General features: G+C 37.4%; 1 protein-coding gene across 3 annotated transcripts in view; it reads right to left on the minus strand.

Moving 5' to 3' along the window:
- The window catches only part of LOC137094540 (novel protein similar to human membrane-associated guanylate kinase-related (MAGI-3) (MAGI-3)), a 152,814-nt gene that overhangs the window by 130,189 nt on the left and 1,202 nt on the right, over nucleotides 1–21,423 (minus strand). The window lies entirely within an intron of this gene.

Below are 21,423 nucleotides of genomic sequence, written 5' to 3' on the forward strand. Positions count from 1 at the left end.
TGTGTGTGTGTGTGTGTGTGTGTGTGTGTGTGTGTGTGTGTGTGTGTGTGTGTGTGTGTGTGTGTGTGTGTGTGTGTGTGTGTGTGTGTGTGTGTGTGTGTGTGTGTGTGTGCGTGCAGGTTTAATATACACCTCGCTGAACTTTGCCTTTAGCATGGGGAAGAATGAGAGCGACGTGGAGCAGAAAAAAGAAGAGCATGCTCAAAAGAGTAAAATCTGCGCTCAAAGAGAGATGCGATCATAAGTGAGGTGAAATCTACAGTAGAGCTTCTGCAAATGTCAGTGTGGTAGACCGAGAAACTTCAAACGTGGGTTTATGCCTGACACTGCTATTCCAACATTAAGTGTAAAAACTTTGTAAAAGTTTGACATTCTATACAGTACTTTTCTGCCCTACTTACTGCTGAAAGCACCTAAAAATGCCTGCTAAAAACTAGTGTATGAAGGTTGATTATTTTCTTGTTGACAGACTAGTGTTCTGACAGTTTACACAGTTGTTCTACAACAAAGTCAAAACTCAAATGTTTTACATAAGAATTTGCTCTGCCAACTCATTGTCTCTGGGTTTATGTAACTGGAACACCCACAAAACATACACATCCAGAAACAGGCCAATCCAGTTTGCCGTAGAAGGTCACATATATTTCTGTTCACAGGTATGCAAAGGTGTACAGAGGCCTTGTAACTTAACAAGACATTCACTTACTATAGGAATTGTCTCAGTGTACATTCACAGTCAATATATACATACCTGCATTCTAAAGTAATGCTTGGAATGAAATGCTAGTATTTTGCCTCCTGCAAAATGCTTTTCAAAAGTATGCTACACTGTGGTCACATAACCTCATTATGCTGCCTGCTAAATTCAGCAAGTGACATAAATACATTTATTTTGCATTTCATTCCACTTCTGTATTAAAATGTCCTGGCAGCCCAATCAAAGGACATGTTAAAATGTAAGGTCAAGTCAAGCATAGTGCATTATGGTTTTCATTGTGTGACCGATTACATTGGTTCTCAACCACAGGATGACTTAACATGATTTAATAATATATTTTAATATTTTAAAAAATCTAACTTTTAAAATAAAATAAAATTTAATAATAATTGACGAAAATTACAAAACTTTCTGGAATCAAAATCGTGATTAACTGTATACATATACTAAGTATTTTATGAGATAGTATTAGTATGGTATATATATATATATATATATATATATATATATATATATATATATATATATATATATATATATATATATATATTTGTGCAATATATATATTTGTGCAAGAGCCACATAAAAAAAAATTTGCATTTAAAAAAATTGTATATGCATATTCATGAACACACACACTAGGGAACTCTGGAAAGTGCAGCTTAGTCTGTTTATTAGTATTTAGAGTGAATGAGTAAGTACTATATCACATATACCGACATGAATGCTAACATGAAATGCAACGTTTATGTTGCATCACATCATCAAGGTTTTTATTAATTTCCAGATATATACACACGCACAAACAATTCGGTAGCGCTCCACACACATTATGGAAAGAGGCTCCCATCTTTTCAGCACCACTGGCCTCTGACTCACCCGGAGGGGACGTAACCCATAGCAACACCCAAAATGCGGAGACCGACCGCTTGACTCTGAGAAGAACGTGCTGAGCTTTCCATATGATCACACATGCATACATGAGAGGGGTTTAAAAATCTGTATATCTGAAATAAAAGCAGTGACGTTTCAAGTCACTTCAAAAGAGAGAGAGAGAGAGAGAGAGAGAGAGAGAGAGAGAGAGAGAGAGAGAGAGAGAGAGAGAGAGAGAGAGAGAGAGAGAGAGAGAGAGAGAGAGAGAGAGAGAGAGAGAGAGAGAGAGAGAGCTCCTGAAGCAGAAAGCTCGGCTGCCTCTGTGGTCTGCCACTTTAAATCAGATGGCAGCGTCTGATGGCTCAATGTGAATGCTGCCCAATAATAGAAACAGTTTGGCGAGAAATACAGAGGAAAGAGGGCAAAGGAGAGATAGAGTGGGGAAACGAGGGAATAACAAGGGCAAGCCAGACCTCCGTCTGAAAGCCACTGGCCTCAGGGTCTATCATTCTCTCTTCTGCTCTCTTTCTGGTTTAGAGAGTTGAAAGGTGCAGGGAAACATTATATTCTCCCACCCCAAGAATGAAATGAGCTGCGGGGGGCCTGTTTAGATCTCCAAATGTGATATTTAAAAGCTGCTTTGAGTCAAAGTATGGCTAAAATTTGTTGCATCCCGGTAATAACTATGGAGAGTCTGAAGTAAAAGAGGGCCTGCACCAAATGACATACGATGAAACCTGAAACAACAATCAGATATGTGAATCAATCACAATGAGATCTGAACATTGGGACTCTAGTCTCACATCACCTGGTGCTCTGGTCTAATCTAATGAGATCAAGCCACCAAGAAAAACTCCATCCTTTCCATCATTTAGACTGCCACCACAACATTTTAAGAGGCATTCAAGCCGTCTGTCTTGATTTAGTGTACATTAACATTATGTTGGCATATTGGTCCATCATTTAAACAACAGGTTCAAGAGGAGGATGTTGGATACATTTCATATGGATATATAATACAATGATTCCAAAAAGCATTTGGATGCTTAAGCCATACTTCAAATGCATGAATGGCATGGCATTAGAGACAAAATATCAAACCAAATAGGATCTGTCTACATTGTGAAACAAACACTGTAAAAAAAATGTGGTGTTTTTTGTTGGCTTAACTTAAAAAAGTTAGTAACCTGGTTGCCTTAAAATTTTGAGTTTATTGAAATTAAAAATTTGAGTTGATACAATGAAGGAAATTAGTTTAATAAATAGAAACTCAAAATATTTTTGTATCTGAACCACATAAAAAATGTGATAAATCATGAAAATAGCACTATTTGGCATGTTTCACTGCATCATTAGAAATAACACACACATTATTACCCAATATGCTTACAAAATCTTTTAATAATCGTTTAATAAAGGTTGTCAAATCTCAAAAAATTTTCATTGTATTAACTCAAAATTTTAATTTCAATGAACTCAAAATTTAGGTAACTTTTTTTCTAAATAATAAAAAAGGTAACTTTTTTTCTAAATAATTTTTTACAGTGCACATTTATGATCTACAAATGTATGCTTGTGCAATATTTTTTTTACATAAATGTCCCCGCGTTTAAAACATTATCTAATGCAATGACATTTATACATTTTCAAACTGTGTCGTAGGTGTCCAAATGCTTCTCTGAGGTCAATATATGTGTCGACATTTGCAGATAAGAAATGGTATTTACATCCTCAGATATAAAGGCAGTAGAGATCTCATCAACGTGCCACCCATCTTTAAACGGATGCTGCCAAAAACGATTAACCTTTCATGCTTCGTCATTCTTGTGTTTTCATTTAAAGGTTATGTTTAAATGATGTGATTCCCTTTATGGGGATCTTAAACCGTCATTAACAAGTGTTAATTGCCAAATACTCAATAGCATTTTAACTACAAATGCTCTGTCGCTGATGGGCAACATTCCGGGTCGAGATCTTGTTAAAGACTTGTGTTAAAGGGATAGTTCACACAAAAGGAAAACCTTGTCGGTCCAACCTTGAACGACTTTGATATTTTCCTTTTTTTCATACAAAACCTATTTGAAATATTGCAAGACTTGAAATATTGAGTCATGGACTACTAACTTAGCTAGGTGCTACATGTTTGGAATGACATGAGATTGAGTTGTATAACTACACCTATACAAATCTGATGAAAGTCCTGAACGCACCTCCAGCAGAAGAATTGTAGATTTATTCAGTCTGCCCGTGAGGTGTCTCTGAAAAAGATTATTAAAACAATGAAGTATGTGATTAGCAACAAATGCTTGTGCCATTGCTCATGCCTCATTCAGGTCAGACTGGTTTTAAGTGATTGACGGACTGCAGACATACTTGAGGAGTGTGTGAAACAAACAGAAACTCTTTGCAAGTGGAGTGTAAAACTTTCCGTAATTCAAGTCCTGTCTGAATTCCACAAATCAATTTTGGTCGGTTTAACCAAATTAAAATTGGAGAACCTATAATTAGTCTGGTTTCAGATTCATCTGATGCAGATCTATAGTGCATTTCTTTTGGGGGAGTTTGCAAAAGATTTGTTCTTGCATACAAAAACAGCACAATGGAATGAAACATTACAAAAATGTGGACTATGTCACTTTAAATGGAATGCTCATGGTGAGACTCACAATTCATGAACCTAAAGGAACCATAATATTAGTTATTCCATATTATTAGCAGGTACATAAAATAAGTAGACAAACAAAGTGTTGCAGCATCTAATGAACATCCATTAATGGTTTATGGATGGCCTAACCCTGTCTTCCAACTAAATAAAACAACAATGTGATGCATCATTTAACACACAAGGGCAATCTCTGCTGAGCTCCGTAATTGTTTGGGATGATATTAAGGACGTTTTGATTGAATGTGTATCAACCAATGGTGTAGACCTCAGCTGCAGTCAAACATGTCTAAGAGGAAACGGGGTCTCTGACAACACACACACACACACACACACACACACACACACACACACACACACACACACACACACACACACACACACACACACACACTCCTAAACTGTGTTAGCCTCAGAGAACAAGTCCAGATACTCGACAGCACATGATGCAACATCCAACAACATCAATTTTTAAGAGGAAAAGAAAAAAAGTTTCTGGCTAAGCTGCATACTAATCAGCTTGAACAGAATTTTTCTTACTTTCTAACAGTGAAATCTTATACATCCATTTATCATCTCAAAGTAAAGCTTAACCACTTACACCCTAAAGGTATTTTTTTTAATTATTTCATGTCTAAGTGGCATACTTAAAAGTAATGGCCTATAACTGTACAAAAAACAAGATATATACAAGTGCATGGTCTCAATAGATAGAAAATCTTTCAAATTTTGACCAACAAAAAAAAAAAACATTTTGATCAAGTTCTTATGTTACATCGCTGCTGAGAACATTTTAGAAGCATGCAATTTATTGACTTATTTTTTATCAAGTTTGGACTTACATCTGAGCCACATTTTGTGTTGATATCTCAAAGCAATCAAAAGTTATCGCATTTGGAACCAAAGTAGGCTTTTTATCAAAAGTAAAAAACAAAACAAAAACAAAAACTCTCCAGACAAGAGATCTGAGTGTTTTACTGAACATAATAACTGCTTAAATCTTCAAACGCCACAATAAAGTTAAAAAAAATTGTATACTGTATACAGAATAATTAACAAGTAATAATATTTTGGTGGATGAGTGATGATTTTCAGCTCTCCTATTCTATGGAGCACGGTCAATCCAGACCTGTAATTAAGGCGATCAGCCCAATCCAAGCACGCCCCAGCAGTAAGAGTGTCCGATTGCTCTCTACACATCGTCCCGTCCACCTCACCTGAGATCCAGTTTCAATTGGTTGAACTTTAAAATTATACTGTGCATGTTCATGTTTTTCATATGCATTGGCAGCAATCATTTCATACAAATACTTGGTCTAGTTAAGTCTCAAACTGAAACAAATATTTTTTTTGTATTCTGCTAGTTGAGACATTTTCAACGATATATGACAAAAGTTATTTATGATTCTTTTAGAAACCACATTTCAAGTAAACAAAAATAATTGTAACAGTACTGGGCCGCTTGTGAAATGCATAAAGCCCACTTCTAAGTTAATATATCACAAGTGTACATTCAATATAACTGTATGACTGTTTTGCTCATTTTATCGCCCACCAGCTAAAGACAGACAGACAGACAGACAGACAGACAGACAGACAGACAGACAGACAGACAGACAGACAGACAGACAGACAGACAGACAGATAGATAGATAGATAGATAGATAGATAGATAGATAGATAGATAGATAGATAGATAGATAGATAGATAGATAGATAGATAGATAGATAGATAGATAGATAGATAGATAGATAGATAGATAGATAGATAGATAGATAGATAGATAGATAGATAGATAGATAGATAGATAGATAGATAGATAGATAGATAGATAGATGGTCTGGACGGACGGATGGATGGATGGATGCACGGGTATTAAGCGGATTAAAGAAGAGTTCAAAGATATATGATGCCATCTGTTCATAGCATAGATGTTAAGAAGTCAAGTCCTTGGTTGTAGATCAATCTATAATTATTTGTTTACCTTTGTTGAAAATAGAAAATTACATTACATGGTATCCCCGAGGAGCTCATATCCTACTATTTAAGTCTATCCATCCTACACCGGCATGCCCTTTTTGACCCATGTATGTCCAGCTCTTAATATTTATGGCCTGTGCTGCCCTTCCACATCAGCCCTGTTATCAGTCTCTGTCATGTTTAGGGACACAGCCGTTCTGGATTACTGCAAGCAAGCAGAAAGCAATGTCCCCGTGGAGGATGTCTGCACGGGGGGTTACATAATACTCCGTAATCCCCATATACTCCGTACGTGAATGTGTGTGCTAGAGAAAAAAAGAGTGTTTGATGGTGTGATTGTGAAAACAGTGAGACAGAGAAAAAGCATATATCAGGGTATCATGTGCACACCCAACAATGTGTCTCCTTGTCCTACAGTGCTACACCTTTAAAGTCCCCATGAAATTTATTTGGCTTTTAGTATGAATATGTTCATATATATGGCTTATTGTTATCTTTAAGCTAGTGTGCTCCAAAACAATGACAAAATTCACATTTAGGAGATATAAGCGTTCAAAACTTAATGTCTCTCACTTCCACCAATATGGATATCAATATCAATTGATACCGCCCTCTACATTACACATAGACACTGAAATCTGTCCCCTAATTTACACTATTTCTATTTTCTACATGGTGAATGGGGATAGGGAACGTTTCAGTGTAAATATGCTTTCCATTGGGGCGAAGATTATATCCATCTGGTTTCATGCAAGTGCCACACAAACCACCACAACGCACCCATAGTCTGCTTCAGTCCAGAGACGCAATCGTATGCACGAGTCGACACAGCCCACCAAGGGCGTTGGGGGGGGCAATGGGGGGGGGCCCCTTAGAAGTCAGTTTTCTATACATACATATACATTAATCAGAGTATGGCTTATTTTGTTTAAGTTTTAAGTGTTTTTATGATAAAAATGCAATACCCCACCCATTGGTATCACTATGGTATTTGGTACGGGGGCCCAGCAAGATGATTTGTACCCAGGGCCCAAAATTTGGTGCTACGCCATTGCAGACCACAAAACGTATCAAATCCTTTGAATCCTGCACAGAATGCTATATTTTAAAGAGATTAGGAGGAGGCTTTAATAAGGTCAGTGGCTCTGGCCGAGATATGATATAAACAAAGTGCTATTGGCTATTTTAAAAGAGGGAGGAGCTGTTCGATATGTCCTGCCCTGTCATCCTGTTTCAGTGGAAATTACATCAGCAAATTGAACAATGTGGCACGTTTCAAGGCACTTCAGTGGGCTTTTTTAAGGCCTTGGGCATAACTGTAATGTTAAAAAAATATTTTTTTATTATCACCGTGTACTGTGCAGAGACACCATTGAGTCCTAAGCTATTTGTAGGTTGATTACCCAACAAGCACAAAATGTTTTCCCAACATTGCACTTTGGTTACATCATAGTTAAAAAGGCTGTAGAAAAACAAACCTACGCTCAAAATAATGAACACATGAAGGACTTTGATTTTGAATCCAAAAAAATAAAGAACTGCCAATTAAAATGTATAATATATATATATATATATATATATATATATATATATATATATATATATATATATATATATATATATATATATATATATATATATATATATTAGAATTAAAATAAAACTTTGGGGTAATATGTTCTTAAAATAGCCTCAAAAAGTCCATGTTATCACATTCGCCAACATTATGAGAATAAATACTGTATTTGTTATTTGTTATGACATCTATCGCAATAATGACGAAGAGTAATGATATCACAAACAACGGGAAAAAAACTGTGCTAGCTGGATCTGTCACATTGCTCAATTTGTTTGTCAAAAAAAAAGTTTACTGCAGGATCACTTATTTTTTCTGAACAATGGCAGACACAGACAGGGATGGAAGGAAGGCGCGTTTGAGAAACAATTATTTTTGCCATTTTAATTGGTGCCATGCTTTATTATCAAGTCCCACTTATAAGCAAATTAATTTAGTTTGCTGTGGTTCATCTCAGCATGTGGCGACTCTCTGAGTATGCATTCACTTTACAGTACATTGTAGATACACAGAGACTGCATCATCCTCATTTCCATTATGTCATTATTATTTACATACATACACGTCAGCACAGACTTGCCCTTGCCAGCATGACCAACTGTTCAGACAGCCAACTGTTGTTGAGCTCTTGTAGTGTGCATGCAGCAGGGCTCTGTGGGAAAGAAATGTTACGCTAGCAGGACTGACCTGGCATTGTGCCTGTTTCTGTGTTAACCACAACAAGCAACAAGCTTATTCTAGGGTTTGATCTTAATCACAAATATTTGTATTTTTTTATTTATTTTTTGGCGTACTTTGGGTACTAATAGATTCAATCATTTGTGATCATTTCAAATTTTGAATTGACCTCTGTATATTTTCTTCCCCCATTCAAACTGTTCTTTCAGATTCACTTTGAAGGAAAGAAACAAAATAATATGTACTAAAATAGGTTTTGCAGCTAGCAGCAGTATACTTTTGGCCGTTCACATTAAATGAATGAAAAGTTAAAAGATGATATACTTGTCTAAAATGAACACCTTAACAGGCAGCTCTAATTAGGTTTTGGTGAGTTTATGGGTAAACAATGGAAATACCATATAAATACTTTCTGTATGTGTTGCACGTCTAGAGCAGATGCCATGCCCAGCCTTTCGTTTAGGGATTAGAGCAAAAGAAATAAACTACACACTGTCCACTCTTCCCCTATCGATTACTCAATCATGCCTCACTTCCCTCATTAGAGCGTCCTTTTACCTCTCAGTCACTCCATTTGCCTTCTCAAGGGTGCGTGTCACATTTCTTAGATGCATTTTCCAAGCCAGTCTTCCTTTCTTATCTTTCTCATGATTATGTGGTGTGTGGCCAAACAACGACAGACGTGAGGAGTGTTCGGGAATATTAGGAGTGTACATTTTGTGTGAAGCACCAGTTTTGTTATTTTTAACTAAATATAAAAAAAAAAATTACAAATTAATTCATCAATTTAAACACTTTTCCTTAAAGAGATAGTTCACCCAAACCTGACTTAAGTGGTAGGATATGAGCTCATCAGAGATAACATGTAATTTTCTATTTTCAACAAAGGTAAACAAATAATTATAGATTGATCTATAACCAAGGACTTGACATTCAAAGCACACGTTTCACAATGAGAGATTTCTGTCCCTCCATGGACAATCCACTCAAATGACACTTAGTCAAAATTACACTTCGAAAAGTTTATAAAGGGATGGTAAAACAAAGTTTTAAAGTATTTATTCACATATAAACTTTAATCAACTCACACATCAGTTGTGGTTAAACGAAAGCTCAAGCATGTTCGCTTGACGTGTGAGAACCAAGGAGGTTCATTCTCGAGCGTCAGGCAGGTTCAGCTGAGCTTCTGTATATGTTAGCTAATCAATATTTATATGCAAATAAAAGCCTTCATTTACCGTAAATCTTCTAATATTGGCCTGTATTCCATTAGCGGCCGGGTCTGCAACATTGGCCGGTCTTGCTGTGACCGAAGGTTAATAAAGGCTGGTGTCTAAAAGTGGCCGTGGCTATTATTAGAACCAACGTTTTCTGGGCAGGCCTCAACATCAGGGCCGTCACCCACTATAATAACAGGCCCCCTCAGTTTATTATACAGATATAATAATATTTGTTAATTAACAGTTGAATAAAATTGGAATAAATAAAAGTAGTCTTTTTTTTTTATATGATGTTTGATTGACAGCTGTGTTAAGGCTATAGGCCAGGGCTATTCAAATCTTACCCTGGAGGGCCAATGCACTGCAGAGTTTAGCTCCAACCCTGATAAAACACACCCACCTGTGATTTTCTAATGATCCTGGAGACATTGATTAGCATGTTCAGGTGTGCTTGATTAAGGTTGGAGCTAAACTCTGCACTGCATTGGCCCTCCAGGGTAAGATTTGAATAGCCCTGCTATAGGCTGTCTCTTTTACGTGACGCGGCTCGCGCCTGTGACTTCATGAAGTGTGTTTACCTATTCACTTAGCCTGTAATTTGCAGTTGTGTGATAGAGAAAGAGCAGCGATGCAAAATTCTATAAAAAGGACTTTAAAAAAAATTGCGTTGACGTGGGAGAGAACCCATCCATCAGGCCGCAAGTAACGTTAAGACTTTTCCTGCGCGAAGATGAGAACAGACGCGCAGCGGAACATGAGGAGGACGAAGAGGAGCTGTACAATTATGAACTTGTTGTAGAGGCTGGCGCAAGTGATGAGGAGTTTACAGGGAGAGATGAAGAGGAGGAGGAAACTGAGGAGGACGAGGATTAAACAGAATTGGAGATTTGAATTGGTTTGAAGTTAAACAATTTTTTAAACTTCAAACCGAACGAGACCGGAATGGTTAAACTTTGGAGTGGTAAGGTGTCTGTTGCCTTTTGTTATGAATCAATAACCTAATTATCGGTTAAGTGTTTACAATGCACTTCTGGTAGCAGTGGCGTAGCACCAAATTTTGGGCCCTGGGTACAAACCATCTTGCTGGGCCCCCATACCATGTATGTAGAAAACTGACTTCTAAGGCAGCCTTTATTCAAATATTATTAAAAGATGTTGTATATTTGGTAATCATGTGTGTTTTATTTGTGATGCCGCAGTGAAACATACCAAATAGTGCTATTTTCAAGATTTATCACATTTTTTTATGTGGTTCAGATACAACAATTTTTTTTAGTTTATATTTATTAAACCAACTTCCTTCATTGTATCAACTCAAATTTTTAATTTCAATAAACTCCAAATATAAAATATTTTTTTACAGTGTATAATAAAACCGCAGAAATGTAAACATGAAAATATAAAAATACAGTCTAACTCAAAAAAAATATTTTAATATATAATTTAAAAAAATACTATAATAGTATAGAAAGCTGCTCTTGCTAGATGAGCACATTCAATGTCTGGGGGAAAAGCAGCTGGATATTCTTACTGTGTGTTCCACACAAAGAAAAAAATGAAGGGCAATAGCATTTGCCAAAGTCTTTCATTTTACCTTCATACTCCAGATTTTCATCATAGTTATTGACTTTCAGGTTCAAAAATAGAAAAAATAAAAGAGTCTATTGGTTTTTGGAGAACACCCCTTGATCATTTCCTCCCACATTCATCGATCTTGTTCTACAGCATATCTGCCTTTTGTTGTATGGCCACACCCCTTTAACACCCATCAACATAAATAACGCCCCTACACACCTCAAATCACACCCACCATAAATCCCTCTCTTCCATGAAACATAAGCTCCTCCTACAAATCTGCTGTCTTAAGGTAGCCAAAAATGAAATCCAGTGACGCCGTCAGCACGTATGGCACCCGAAGAAGAACACACACATGCAACATTTTCCCAGATTCATCTCTTGTATATGGGGCACAATCCATCCGTTTTATCCAGGCTAATGCTGGTAATTAACGACAGGACAAAAAGGCCAACACATGTGCCATTTGGAGGTGATACAGTATAATCCTTTGCTCCATAAACACAGCTGGTGATGCTGTTTTATGAGCACGAGGTCAGTGTGCAGTCATGAAGATCTGGTCACATGCACCAAAATCTAATACCCTAAAAGGTTGCAGATTTTGACATTTTACTCTATATATTATGTATTGACACACCCACAAAACAGACATGTATAATTTATGGGATTTAGTGTTTGTTGCAACACACACAGTCTGCACACTAATGATACTACGGTAGTACTGTGGTACACGCCAAAGCTTAAGCTCGGTTGGTGAAATGCATTGCAAACGCTGCATGAAAATTAATATTATTTGCAGTAATATTTTATAACAATAATTAATACTATCTTCATGTGAAGTGTTCAGAACAGCCACCACATTCTTAGTACATTAGCAACAAACAACCTTACAAACTAACCCACACACAAACTATTGGTTTTCTGCGACTGCGGCATCTCACTAAGTATGAGCAATCAGCAGGCACCAATGACTAGGAACTTTCATTATAGATAAGTCAAATCCATTTTGTATTATCAGAAATATTTCACAGACAGGCAAGCAACTCCCATGGTGCGAGGTCTGACTGCAGCTCGGGTGAATTTCCGTGCTCAGACGACTTCATCAACGATGAATGAATTCGGTTTTCAATCAGGCCTTTGACGAGCTAGAAGCTACTGTACTTGACAGTTCATTTGGTTGACGTGCACCTGCCAACAAGATGCGGGATTAGCATCTTCAAAGGACAGAAACAGGAAGTTGCGAGTGGAGAGGGTGAGTAGATGGGGAATGAAGAGGAGCGGTTGAAAAGGAAGAGAGGAGAGAAACGCTAATAAAGAAGAGTGGATTTGTGCTTCAGACACTGAATTCTTGAGTCCTAATTGTCAGGTTTTTGCTTTGCCGCAGGCATGCATACTCCATGTTGACGAACTCTCGATGCTCCTAGTTACACCAATACTGTTGATTGCAGAAGGCTGCCGGTGGTTAAATTAAGCTAATTAGTGCATTCGTGACATGTGCATGATTTTTTTCCCCATAGCTTGAAAACAATACCACAAGGTCCTTCCCTTCCATCACATACTGAGGCTGCACTGGTAATTAGAGGTTGCAGAGACATTCAGTACAAGGGGGACAAACAGTGTCGCTCTATTCCACCGTGGTTTATCTCCATGCTGCGATGTTTATCTAGGCATAATACCCTTAAGCTGGAAAGGTGCCTATACATTGCTCATTAGCATGAAATATAGCTTGGCTGCAGACAGCGCAACAGGAAGCATGATGGCTTACACCTTTAAAGTAAGTGCTGATTCACAGTTTTGATATGTAACTGGATTGTTTATCAAAATAAATTAGCATGCGGGGAATATTTAATAAAACCTTTAACTAAATCTTCAATAAGCCCATTAAAGTCAAAATGACATTATGCCCTGCCGTGCTATCCATTTAAAACAGTCAATCGGTGTTATTGCTCTAATTCTGAGTCACAGAGCTGCGAGGCTTCCGCAATTTTAACATGTCTTTATATGCTTGTAAGGCCCTTGGAAGGTGATATTCCATGCAAGGAATGACTTAATTTGGCCCAGATGAAAGGTTGAATTAACCTTTCATATGTTCTAATCAAAAGTTCGCTGTTTGGACAAAGCAATGCAGTTTCTCATTCAATGAACGTTGGAATTGCAGGCTATGGGTGATTTCCATTTCAAAGAGCTAAAACTGTTGCTGCATTTGCTATACTTCAATGCTAGAGAGATGAAACTATAACACAATTCAGGAACACTATGTATCGGAATTGCTGTGAATTCCCACATTGAAGCTAGCTCTGCAAAACAACAAGGATGGCGTGCAGCCCACCTACAGTAGAGGCACGAGGTTTGAGCGCTGCCGACGACATGCTGCGCTCAAGTTCTCCTGGGAAGTTCCTATTTACGGTTCAGAAATCGAGATTACAATATGAGGTGTTTGTTTAAGTGATTTTAGTCTGAATAAAATCGACCTGCTGCTTACTCATTCACTTCCAGAAAAAGACAGAAGGGATTTTAGCGCTAATGCAACATAATGAAGAGCAAAAGAAGCACAATATGCCTGCTACAGACTGTGATTTCGGCAATCCTATAAGATCATGACAAATCCCATCAAATCAAATGACGGACAGAAAAGTATCGCAGGCTATCTTTGGTCACAAGACCGTGACAACAGCTGTCTTTGAATCTCTCTCACTGTATGATGTAGGACCACCATTCAGGAGCCATGGCCACAGAAAATTGCCATGATTGGTCATCTTTGTCTGAGACAGCCCAAAATCGTACACCGTGTGCCGAGCATTAGATCTGCAGTTGATGCTTTATCTGAGCATTTATCATTCTCAGGCTGCCACAAAGACCAATTGGAAATGTAGTCTGGTCAAACACATCTGTCTTCTCATAAATTAGTATTTTCTGGCAAGCTTTTAGTTACTCTTCATTAAAAAAAACATACACATCACAACTTCTGATTAAAAACTATTAATTTCTACCATGTTTCCTACTGATAATTACAAATTGATGGTGGTGTTCATGTGCCCTTAACTCATAAATACAATAATTGCAGCATTATTTGAACACAGCAGTAATCATTTCTGATTTTAATTAAATAAACAACCATTTTCAGTTCAAGTAAATCACCAAGTTTCAGGTCAATCACTTTATTTGAGGTTAATGTTAATGCTAATCTGCGACAGGATGTTAATTACCACAGAAAACCCTTTCAACTTATTCGTCAGTTTGCAAAAAATACTAAAACAATGGACAGCTTGACACAAGGCATAACGTACAGTTTGGGAGATAACTACATGAAGTTTTAACATGACACTAAAAAGATAAATGACTAAACTCTTTGCTGGCTACATGTGGCATCACATATTCCCATTAAAAGAACTGTATGTAAGAAATGTATTTCAATGAATCATAAAAGGGCCCTGATATGCCACTAGACATTAAAGGGGTTGTTGCATGCGATTTCACTTTTTTAACTTTAGTTAGTGTGTAATGTTGCTGCTTGAGCATAAACAGTATCTGCAAAGTTACAGCGCTGAAAGTTCAATGCAAACGGAGATATTGTCTTGTAAAGTTATGGCAGTTTATTGCCTACAAAAACAGCTGGTTTGGACTACAACGAGCTTCTTCCCGGGTTGGTGACATCATAAACCCTTGCTATTAACATAAACACTGTCCCCACGAACACGCAACAAAGTGGGTGAGGCCATGTCGCAGTCATTACGGAAGAGAGAGCTGGTGCAGTAGGTCAGAGTGTTGCAGACATACATCTAAGACCATTGCGTTTTTCAGAGGGATGGGCTTCATAGAAGCAGGAGCAAACGAGCCGTTCAAAAGACAGTGGAGACAGTGGTGTGGAATAAAGGCGTTTAAAAAAAGAAGAAGTATTAAGACTTGTTATACTATGCCCCATATACACAACCAAGCATAGAAAAAAACCATGGAACCACCCCTTTAATAAATCATGTTAATTTCAAATACTTATATCACTGACAACAGTAGTCTGGCCAGGATATTGTCATTTAAAAGTTGTTGTTGCAGCCCTCAACTGATGTTGATGTTGACATGTTGTTTGTGTCTTGGCCTGAAGCTCCGCCCTCCACCTGTCGACCAATCACAAAGTCAGTAGTTTTTCGGCATCTGGGTTGCCAGCTCTGCTCTAGTTACCACAGCTGCAGCTCATAGACCGTAAAAAAATATGGACGACTCAACATCATCCGTTTCCGCTTGCCAGATTTGAAGCTTTCAAGCGGCCTGTGTGGCGCTAACATCTTGGGACCGAGTCTGCGCAGTAGCGATTTCGGGACCGGAGTTGCGCAGTAGAGAGCAGGAAGTAGAGCAGGAAGTACAGTCGCGATATCAAAAGCCCGCCCACACTCTCACAGATGCAGAAAAATTCATTATATTGGTGTGAAATAAACAGTTATGGAAATGTAGAAAATAAAGCTAAAGCTCCAATCTGCTCCCAAAAATCCCGAAAAAAGTCAGTTAGTGCCTCAGTGACAACTTCACTCATAGAAGACGTCAATCTCATCTGTCAATCATGACGTCACACCCCCCGTTTTTATAGCATCAAATAACTAACTAAAACTAAACTTATTTTAAAAATGAACACTTGAAATGAAATCATTGTGATGATTACTGCCTTCAATGACATAAACTAACTTTGGGGGAAAAATATTTGAAGTGTAATTTTATTGTTTAGTTTGCCTCGCGTCCATTAGAAAACACGGAGGGGCTGCTGGGACCGGCCAGCGGGGGGGCGATCGATGCGCGGAAGCTTCAGTATCTGAGAGGGATCATCATCCGGCTTAGATCATCTGAGCTTGGTCTTTTGTTCTTCCCCTCATTTTCAGTTGTCCACTGTGGAAGGTTGTTTAGTGTTAATGCTCCTCAATTATGGAATTTACTATCCCCTTACACTTTATAATATCTCATCTTTGTCTACCTTCAGAACTCAGCTAAATATATATAAATATTTAATATGTATTTTGGATATGTGGCCCTATGTGTTTGCAGATGTGTGTTTGGGTATGCAAATGTATTGTAATAAATGTAAAGTGACCTTGGGCTGTGGAAAGGGGCTATACAAATAAAACTTCTTCCCTTTCAGATTAAAAAACAAATTTTGTGCAATTTTAAATTTACTCGCAATGACACCAGAAATGCACCGTTTACATGAAGAAAAAAACACTTAGAGGCATTGTGTCAGTATAGCCAGAAGGTAATCCACCTAGATCTAAAAGGACAATTTAGACAACTTTACAGTGCAAATAACACCCATTTCTATATTGGAGAATGAATATTAAGACTTGCCATTTAACCCACCCAGACTTTCCATTAAGTGCTTTACTGTAAATGCAATTTTTGCTCTGAAAAAATGCCTTTGGTAATCAATATATGCAGTCAATGAAGCTTAACTTGCTTTAACCATTAGGGAAAGCTTAAATGAAGTCATAGATGCATTTTAATGCACATAACTGATTTGCTGGACTAGCTGCAAAACAAACTAAAAGGGTACTGCAAGTTTGTTGAGATGTGGACTGAGAAATACTACATCCCAATACGACCACAAATAACCATAGCAATTCAATGGCACACAAAATAGACACCCTCGCTAGACTACTACATGAAAGCAAAGGTAGTCTAGGTGGAAAAGCAGCAGCTGGTGGAGGGAGAACTGCTGTATTTGTGCCTGTGGCAAAGACTGCGGACTCATTTCCTGTTATCAGCTGATCCACAGTGTGTATGGGCATTTCACTCACTCCATCTATTATTCACGTTTTGAATCCCATATGAGGCCTGGACATGAGAGACCAACATGCACATAAACACACAAAAGCAGCCTACATACTACTGTGTTGACACACTACAACAGAGGATACAGTCAGGTACTTTTTGAAGGTACTTTTTTTAGGTAAACAAAGTCCATGAGCATTTCAAATGAGATTCTCTTTGTGCAGCTGGAATCAAGAGCTCGACAAAAGAGGCACTAAAAAACGGTATTATCTCAAAAGCACACTTGAACACGCACAAACCCATTTACACAGGGTCGGACACTGAGAACTACTTAAAAAATCATAAAATAATAATGCATTGTTCAGCAGAATAGCCGTATTTACAAACAAAAGACATCTATGTGCTAATGAAATGAATGATAGACATAAATTAAAATCATAAGTAATTGGTTTGATCAACCTAAAAACTCATTCACTAACTAGAATGCATTGCCTTTTGAACAAATTACTGTTATGAGCTAGAATAATGAGGGAATATATGACAACAAACTTGTTATGTGTGTCTCAAGCCTGTGAATTATAAACTTAAATTATTACAACAATTCACTCACTCATTAAAATAGTGTGATTAACATAAGACTCTTGCTAATGAATTTGTAAAAAATACTCACAAGCTAGCCTCAAACACAAGTTATTGGCTAAAAGGGTACAAAACACAGAGTCTCTAGTTAATCTTGAGTTCCAATATCGTATTGCATCCTTCATATCTCTGAAGAGTCTTTAATTTTAGCATATTTATAAGACAGATACACTGAACCGTTACTTTCCGAAAACAGCCGAACTCACGAAGGCGTGCAGTGAGTGGAGCTAAAGTCACGAGCTCATTGATGGAAAGACTTGATGGGAGAATTGCCCATACAAAGAATTCAACCCTTTATGGTGTCATACAGGGCCTTATTTAAAAAAAAATCTAATCCTGAAGGAGTGTATTTGGCAATATTTAGCATGAGAATCCAAGTCTTTCACAGTGTAAACGAGTCAAAATGCATGAAATAGCATTAGACAACCTCCCCCTTTAAATCTTCCAACAACTCATTCACTAATCTTAATAGTGTGAAACAAATAACTCTTATGAGCTAATAAAAATCAAATAAAAAACCTCACACACAGGATTCAAACTCTTCATGAGTTACAAGTTGAATCAATTTATCAGCCCTAACTATAATTCCTGAAATCAATCACTTTGAATCAGTCGGCAACTCTAATTAGCTAATGAATTGGTTAAAAATAAGTTCAAATTAGTCTTAAACCCATCAGTTATTATCAGAGTGAAGCAAGGAACAAGAATCAGTCCATTGCTTACAATTATCACACCCCCACAAAACCCTCACATGCACTCACCGTAACCACAGAAGACGGGACAAACTTGTATGTGTCCTACAGGCCACAGGGCCTCTGCTGCCACGTATGTGCAAGCTCTCAGGATCCCTCATTTATTCAACAATCAGCCATCCAGTTAATGCTATCCTTCTGTACCCTCTCCTTCTCTCCATAGCAACAACTCTCACATCTACATGCTAATAACATCCTCCTATCTCCATAACAACTCTGACATATTGTGCCTTTCCCCTCCTCCCACAAAGAATACACTCATTCGACCCATCAATAATGCTAAGATTTTCTGTGTCCATGGTAACACCGTCCTCTTCCCCATTCTCATCATGCCCTCATATACCAGGGAGGGACACAAGCCTGTCCTATATAAAGGTGATCCCCTTGCTATGATCAATATACACACTCCAACAGTGAGTGTCCTTGCTCATGAATTTATAAGATGTGTGTGGAGTGTTTACAACTCACCAACCCTAAGGCAAATGCTGCGCCTCTGACTCTTTAAGCGTAGCACATGTCAGAGTCAGGGCATGTGGTGCAACCACTACGGGGGAGAGAACAAAAAACGCTCTGAACGCTGTTCGGCAAAGTACTTGTCCATGCGCTGAGTGTTCCAAGATGTAGAAATTACAAAGTCAGTCTTAAAGGAATAGTTCAACCTTGAGGTGCCAGATCAGGGATGATTTCTTTCTTCCATGAAACAATAAAAAAGACATTTACTGCTTTGGCTGTTGAGCTCCAAAAATGATTTGGAATACAAAGCTAGGCCATGTTTTTTAAATGGTACTTCGTAATATTCAGAGTAGTGGTCAATCAAAAAGGTTTTTTTCTGTCCATGTTAAAGGTGCCCTAGAATGAAAAATTGAATTAAACTTTCCAACATGGACATCACATAGAGTGAGTCCCAAAAACCATGGCCTCCTCCTTCATATGTAAATCTCTTTTGTGAAAAAAACACGGAAAAACAGAGGAATCTCAACATAACACCAACTGTGATGCAATCGCTGGGATCATTAATATTTACACCCCCAACATTTGCATATGCCAGCATGTTCAATGTCAGGCGGAACTGCGCAGCCGAATCATCGGGAGTTCTGCAGGTAAACAAGCGTCACATGAGGATAGCGAAAATGGCAGATCATGGAAACAAAATGTTATGTTCCAGGCTGTGCATGGGATATGAAGCAGTAAGTAGTGATTTTATCCGCTTCTTGACTGTCGAACCCATTTCTGATTAAATTGAAAGTTTCTTAATAAGACAACATTAACAATAATAACCCTGTGTTGTCTAGATCCAACGCAAGATTACAGTAACAATAGGAAACTATTAACTATTATTATAAGTAGCACACATAACAGTTTGACAAATGTCAAATGAGAAAGGTTAATATTATTTCCTGCCAGTGTTGCATTAAAATACAACAGTAGATACATATGTCAATCCCTTTTGTCAGACTGAAATCTAAATTAGCCTAAATTTCATCATCAACACATAACTCAGAAGCTAACTTAACTACTACTGTTTAGTTGCTTACAGATAGCTCACTTGAATCTCGATGCTTCTAACTAACGTCACCTTCTACACCATCTAAGTTGAAATGATGGTCATTTGACAAGGCTTCTAGTCAATTTGTTAAAAAAAATACATTTTTGAGAGCTGAAGTATTATTATTTTCATCGGGTCAGTAGTAAACATGACACTGCCTTTATTGAGTGGCTTCTATACATTAGTTTGTTTGGCTAAATAAATTGACTTTTAAATCAGTACTCTACTGTCAAGCTGTAACGTTACTGTACAAACAACATATTTACGCGCTACCCAGTTCAGTTCGTGATTCAAAGAGAAGAAGCTATCATTGCCAAATCATTGCCATGACGGATGGTATAGATGTGTTAGCTGTCATTGAGCCGTGCAGTGAAATCAGAGCAGAACTCTGCATTAATATTCACGACCCTTCCAAATAAGACAAAAACAGAGCATTCCATCCTAGGGACAAGTTCTAGGGTTGTGAATGGACCTGTAAAACCATATCTGGACCATTTTTGACCTACTCTATGTAGATATCAGAGAACAATTTAAAATATTGTTTCAAATCCTTCTAGGGCACCTTTAATTCACACCAAAAAAGGAAAACTTATTAAAATAATTTGTCATCATGCAATTCCAAACCTCTATGACTTACTTTCTTCTATGGAAGTTAATTTTAAAGAAGACTGGGATGTGAACAACATCTGACTTTCATTCTGTGGACAAAAAACACACCCAGGAATTTTTCAAAAGATCTTATTTTGGGTTCCACATTTCCACCGGTCATTCAGGATTTATTGAGATGAGGATGTGCAAATAAATAGACTTTTCTGTAAAATTATATAATACGGTTCTACTAGCTAATGCTAGTTAATGTATGTAATGTTTTTGTTTTGTTTGTTTTTTTTTTGTTTTTTTTTGGGGGGGGGGGGGGGGGGGGATCAGAAAAAAATGCCTAAACTCCCACCTGTAGTTTATAAGTTATACATGTTGGTGTTAATGAATGTATCTTATTGTAAAGTGTTTTCCAAATTTTTATTTTGGGATGAACTAATCTGGATTGAAATCATTTAAAACCCTGTCTTTTCTCCCAGGCTGTTCCTAGAGCTTTTTTGAGGCCCATAATTTATTAGTGTTCTGTTGTATTCCGTATCGCTTTGCATTGCAGTATTTCTTGTTTATATTTTCTTTTTTTTTTTTTTTTTTATTTATTTTAGTTTGGTATTGTGCAGCTCAGTGGTCAACTACTGTTGTTTTTATTGTGATTAATTTATAAAAAATAAAATAAAAATTATTTGATTTGATGTATTCCTTTAAGCTTGGTTCATACATGTAGGCAAAGGTTTGTCGTTATAGCCGCAGTCCCCATCCACTTTACCTTTGTATTGAATCGAGAAAAACGTGAACATTTTACATACATAAAAATGAATCAATAAAGAAACTAAGTAACCACCTTCCGTGTTCCACAAAATA

Source organism: Pseudorasbora parva, chromosome 12 (assembly GCF_024679245.1).
Source record: "Pseudorasbora parva isolate DD20220531a chromosome 12, ASM2467924v1, whole genome shotgun sequence".
Lineage (NCBI taxonomy): Eukaryota > Metazoa > Chordata > Actinopteri > Cypriniformes > Gobionidae > Pseudorasbora > Pseudorasbora parva.